Consider the following 6,442-nt stretch of genomic DNA (forward strand, 5'->3'; position numbering starts at 1 on the left):
AGCACAGGCGGTGGGTGGAACAGGCGGGGAGGCGAAGCTGCGGGGTCCTGCGGACGCCCTGAAACCAGCTCACAGACCCCCGGGGGTCACGCTGCCCTACACGCTGTTGCAGTAATGTTTGTACAAGGTGTGACGCTGAAAGAGCAGCTTGTGTCAGAGTGTGTTCAGGCCAACGGATGTGTGTGTTAGTAGAGATCAAAGCGACTGTTCAATGTGCAACTGTATTGGGTGTTTAAACCTCCTGAAAACTCGTGGAATGTTGTTTGCACTGTTTTCACTTCTCTGTGTCCTGTTACGCTGTAATAGCAAAGAGTTGCCTTGTGTAGACCCCTGTCACTAAATAACCCCTCAAAGGAGAATGAAGGTGTGTGGGATGCAAATGGAGAAAAGGTTCATTTCCAAAGAAGGGGTGGTAAGAAGCAGGATTCCTGGGCGGGGGGCAGGAGGGTGTGGTTTGCACTGTTGTTGCCCAGGGTGGGAATGGGGAACTGGGCTCTGGCTTAAAGCGGTGTCGGGCTTCGAGGGGCTGGGTTCAGAGCTGGAGGTTGGGGTTGGGGTGAGGGTTGGGCTCCAGTTTTGGTTCAGGGGTTTCGAGTTGGGGGGCAGGTTATGGGGTCAGGGTTCCAGTTGGGTTCCGGGTAGGGGGTGGGGTTTAGATTTGGGGGGAGGGTTTGGCCAGCAGCAGCATAGAAGTGCGGGTGGCAATGGGGTGCCAGCCAATAGTGGTAAGTCGGGGGTCTTTTAGGTGGTTTTAGTGTCCGTAGCACCCTAGGGAGGGGGTAGGGTCGTGTTTACGACAGGGGGCTAAAGTGTTGGGGAAGGGGGTGGCAAGTTGAGCCATCCCACTTCGCACTTCCCACACGGACACGCACAATACGTCCAACGCGCGGACGCTCACACATCACACACACACGATGACACAAAATGGCACACAACACGACACACAAAAATAACACACGACACAGACGCACACACAACACAACACGGAAAGCATCACACACAAAACATCACACACACGACCCACAACATCTCTCACACACACACACTCAACACAAAATGACGCACATGTCACACTCAACACAACACGACCCACAACATGTCACACTCACACACTCAGCACGACCAACAACACGTCTCACACTCTACACGACCTTCAACACGTCTCACACACACTCAACGACACACAGCACATTGCACGTACGTCACACACACACAACGTCGCACACAGTTTGTCGCATGTTACACGTATTACATCACGCACATGTCACACTACGCACATGCACACGCACAACACGTTGCGCGCACGCACACACTACATGTCACAGACATACGACGCACACAACACGACACATGACACAAAATGGCACACGACACAAAATGGCACACGACATTGAGACACACACGACACTGAGACACACACAGACGACACTGACACGTTGCACTTGGAACACACAGCACGTCGCACACACAGCACGTCACACGTTACGCACAACACGTCGCACTTTACATGTCACACGCACAACACGTAGCACACAGCACGTCGAGCGTTGCTCGTGCATCGCACGTTGCAGGTTGTAGACCGCATGTTGCATGTTATACACACAACACATCGCACACAGCCTGCCGCATGTTGTAGACAGCACCTCACATGTCGCACACACAACACATTGCATGTCGCAGGCACGTTGCGCTTCGCGCGTCACACGTAAACAGCGCGTCAGGCGTACACTGCACGTCACACGCGCGCAGAACACGACACACAACCGGCCACACACACAAAAATCACACACAACACTGACACACAACACATCACGCACCAACAAAACACTCAAGACAACACACAACCATGTCTCACACATAGACGACACCACATGACAAACAACGTCTCACACACACAAACACGTCTCTCACACACGCCGACACACACGCACGCACACACACGACACATGATGGCTCTCACACACGCCGACACACACACGCATGCCAACACACAACGTCTCTCACATGCCGACACACAACGTCACTCACACGCCGACACACACACGCATGCCGACACACGACGTCTCTCACATGCCGACACACGACGTCTCTCACACGCCAACACACACACACGCCGACACACACACACAGGCCGACACATGACGTCTCTCACACATATGCCAACACATACAGACCACACACTCGCCGACACACGACGTCTCTCACACATGATGTCACACACACACACGCCGACACACAAAGACCACACACACACGCCAACACACAACACTAACACATACGACACCGACACACACAACACACACGACACTGACACACACGACACCGACTCACACACACGACGTCTCACACACGACACCAACTCACACGACACACGACACCGACACGCACGACACACTATGTCTCACACACATGACACTGACACACACGACATACTACATCTCACACACATGACACTGACACACACGACACCGTCACACACGACGTCTCACACACACACACAACACACGACGTCTCACACAGATGACACTGACACACGACATGGACACTCACCACACACGACGACTGAGACACACACACACACGACACACGACGTCTCACACACGACGTCTCTCACAGACGCCCAGACACCACATGCCCACACACGCTCACACACCACACATGCACAACACACGCCCACGCACAACACACGTACAACACACACCCACACACACGACACACGCACATGCCCACACACACACGACACACACACCACAAGCCCACACCCACACCCGCCGACACCCGCCGACACACACACCCGCTGACTCACGACGTCTCACACATGCCGGCACACGACGTCTCACACACAGAAAAACGACACACACACTGACACACACGATGTCTCTCACACACGACACTGACACACACGACGTCTCACACACCCACGACACCGACAGCGAGACACACAACGTCTCACATACACAAACACAACGTCTCACACGCCCACGACACAACATATGACACGTCACACGACACACAAGACGGCAGAGGACACGACACCGAAATCACAACCCTCGAGACGACCCCCAGCAGGTGCGAGAGCGGAGCGGGGACGGGCGGGGTGAACTCGGTCTCTGGGCGGCGCGTGGGGACGGGAGGGAAGAGGGCGGCAGGGCCGAGGGCGAGATTCCCAGCCACCGTCGAGCGCTGGGGAGCGAGGGCTCCGGCTCGGCTCTCGCAGCGGCTCTGGCGAGGGATGGTGCCGGAGCTCTCGCCGGAGGGGAACACGGCAGGAGGGGCCTGAGCCGCTTGGGCCTCTTTCCAAGGAGGCGGAACCAGGCCTCCACTCTCTGCCCTCTGCAGACCTGGCTGCGAGGTCAGTGCTTCCAGTTCCTCGTCCGCACTCGCTGTCTTCCTCCTCACCGGCCGTGGGCGTCCTCGCCGGGGACGGGGCTCGGAGGGGTTAAGCCTGGGGAGGGGCCAGAGTCTCCTGAGCAGAGTGACTCTGTGGGGTGCCGTTAGAAAAGGGGCTTTTTGGTTGTGATGCTCAAGGTGTAACGGGAGGAGAGTGGAGGGCGGATCCCCGCCGTGTGGGAGAGGCAAACAGAGGAGCCTCCGAGACGTTGCCGACTGAGATAGTAACTTACTTGTTTTTTCACCCTGTGCTGGGTTTAGTACCAAGGAAAAAGAAGTCAAGCCTCAGAGTCTACTGCCCTCATGTGACAGAAAGTGAGTGAGAGCAGCGAGCCTGTGACCGTTGGTGATGCCAGGCAAGAGGCCTCCATCTGGGAGCCGAGCAATCGCCAGTCTCGATGAGGTAAGTGTCTGGTTTGGTGAGGACTCTGCTCACGCCCCACCTAAGTCCGGGTAGGGAAGCCCCGTAAATTAGGGTTCGGTTTGTAAGAAAAGGTTCCTGATCAGCTGTGGTTATGAGGGAGAAAAGGTCCCCATTTTCAGAGGCTGCTCGTTTATCTGGTCAGGAATGGTGTCTCCTCCGCAGCAGAAGGTTGGATCCAAGAGGATGACTCCAGGTGGTGAGTGGCTTGCCCTGCTCTCATGTTTCTCTGTCTTCTCTCGTGTGTTCGCTAACTCTCTCTCTCCTCTCCTCTTCTCTCCTCGTGCCGTGTCCCTTCACAGGACACGGGTAGGTGTGCATTCCCACAGGTGAGGTCTCGGGAGCCATGGAGAAGTCGGAGTGGACGAAAATCTTGCAGGGCAGTAGAAAGGCTGCTGAAAGTACCTGAAGAGACAAAGGAAATGAGAAGAGGGAAGTCCAGACTAAGACAGGAGTCTAGTCTGTAAAGAGAAACAACGGGAAGTCTAAGCTACAGAAACTCTTCAAGATGCCGAAAGACATTTAGGATGGGAAATTACTTCTTGAATCCAGTCTCTTTAAGATCTTAGGCTTAGTATGCGTGTGTATTTGTATTTGCTTAGCAATCTGCCTTCTTCTGTTTGCTATCCCTTATAATCACTGAAAATCTACCTTTTCTAGTGAAACTATTTTTTGTTTATTATTATTATTAAACTCAGTTTGTGCAACTGGTGCTCCGTGAGGGAAATACTTTGTGTATTACTCCAAGGGGCCGCCCGGTTTCACTCTTGCTCCATGAGGGAAATGATTTGAGCATGACCTGAATTGGCCACCCGGTGTCACTGTTGGTCCAGGAGGGAAATGCTTTGTGAAATCCCTGGATTAGCCACCCAGTGTCACTGTTGCTCCATGAGGGAAATTGTTGGTGCATTACCCTGAGTGGTGGAAGGAAAAGTTAGCATATGTGACTCCATTTTGGTTTGAGGCCCACCATTGTCTGAAAGCAAGCACATCATGCACCAGGAGGAGTGTTTCTTAGATACTGAATTCCTGTGAAAATCCTCCGCCCCCCCGCCCTTGTCTCCAGCCTGTTTTATCTCCCGGTTTCTGTTCTTTGTCTGTTCCTAACTCCCTGCCTCCTGGCCTTGATGTGGGCCTCCCATCCTGATCAGAAAAGTTACTGGTGCATTGCTTTAGGACCATGCAATGTAGTTGAAGTCATGGTTTAGCGTGGGGAATGTATCTAGCAGGGATAGGTGGTAGATAAGGGAAGGGTTTGTCTATTGGCTAAGGTTTCCGATGCACGAGGGCAACGTGCTTTGCTAAAAGGTCTATAATCTTTGTATAACCTGCATGTGGGGTCCCCTCCTGATGAGCAGGGGGGCACCACACTCGAGCGTAATAAACTTAGTCTTTTTGGGAACCCTGCCGTTGTGGACTTCGTTCGTGTGCCTCAGCCTAGACTCGACCTGTGAGTGACCAATCGGGTATAATTCGCAGCAGCTTGTGTGCGTGACATGTCAGGTATAATTCGTAACAGTGGCCACCCACTCTCACTGTTGCTCTGTGAGGGAAATGGTTTGTGCATTATCTGGATTGGCCACCTGGTGTCACTGTTGCTCCGTGACGGAAGTGCTTTGTGCATTACCCTGTGTGGCCACCCAAGACAACACACACATCACACACAAAACATCACACACACAAAACAAGACAGACGACACTGACACACACACACCATGACACCGACACACACACACAGAACACGTCACACATACAGAAACACCTCTCTCACACACACACACAACACAGGACACCGACACACACAAATAAAATGACACACAAAACAGCACACAACACGACACACAAAAATCACACACAACACCGACACACACATATACAGACACACACACGAGACGAGGCACAAAACGGCAGACAACGTGACACAGAAATCACACACGACACCGACACACACACACACACGAAGACGCACAAAACAGAAGACAACGTGACACAGAAATCACACACAACACCGACACCCACACACAATATGACACACAACACCTCACATGACACACAAAATGGCACACAACGTGACACACACACACAACACGATGCACAAAACATCGCACACAAAATATCACACACACACAACACGACACACACACAGATAACACGACACACGACACCGACACACACACACAGACAACATGACACATGACACCGACACACAAAAAGGCACACGACACGAGACACAAAAATCTCACACAACACATGACACCGACGCACACAACATGCACACAAAACGGCACACAACACGGCACATGCACACAACATGGCATACAACATGGCACACACACACTCAACATGGACCACAACACGCACACATAAACACGTCTCACACACACAAAACGACACACAAGTCACACACACAACACGTCACACGACACATGCAACACGACACACACAACACGTCACACAGCAGAAGGTTTCATCTAGGAGGAGGATGTCCCGGGGTCCCCGGGCGATGCTCTGGAACTGCTCCCCTGGAAGCCAGGCAGGACTCTGGGGAAGTCTCCTCTCGGGGAGCAGCCTGTCTGCAGGACACACAGCTCCCCCGGCTCCACCTTCCTGGCTCTGACCTCGGAGCCTTCA

General features: G+C 53.1%; 1 long non-coding RNA gene across 1 annotated transcript; it reads left to right on the top strand.

Annotated features, from left to right (window-relative positions):
- The first annotated feature begins 3,159 nt into the window (after nucleotides 1-3,159).
- Nucleotides 3,160-4,287, top strand: LOC141978046 (uncharacterized). Its single transcript, XR_012636327.1, has 3 exons — nucleotides 3,160-3,352; nucleotides 3,652-3,793; nucleotides 4,114-4,287. It is a non-coding gene; the product is annotated as an uncharacterized LOC141978046 (long non-coding RNA).
- Nucleotides 4,288-6,442: the final 2,155 nt, after the last annotated feature.

Source organism: Natator depressus, chromosome 26 (genome assembly GCF_965152275.1).
Source record: "Natator depressus isolate rNatDep1 chromosome 26, rNatDep2.hap1, whole genome shotgun sequence".
Taxonomy (NCBI): Eukaryota; Metazoa; Chordata; order Testudines; family Cheloniidae; genus Natator; species Natator depressus.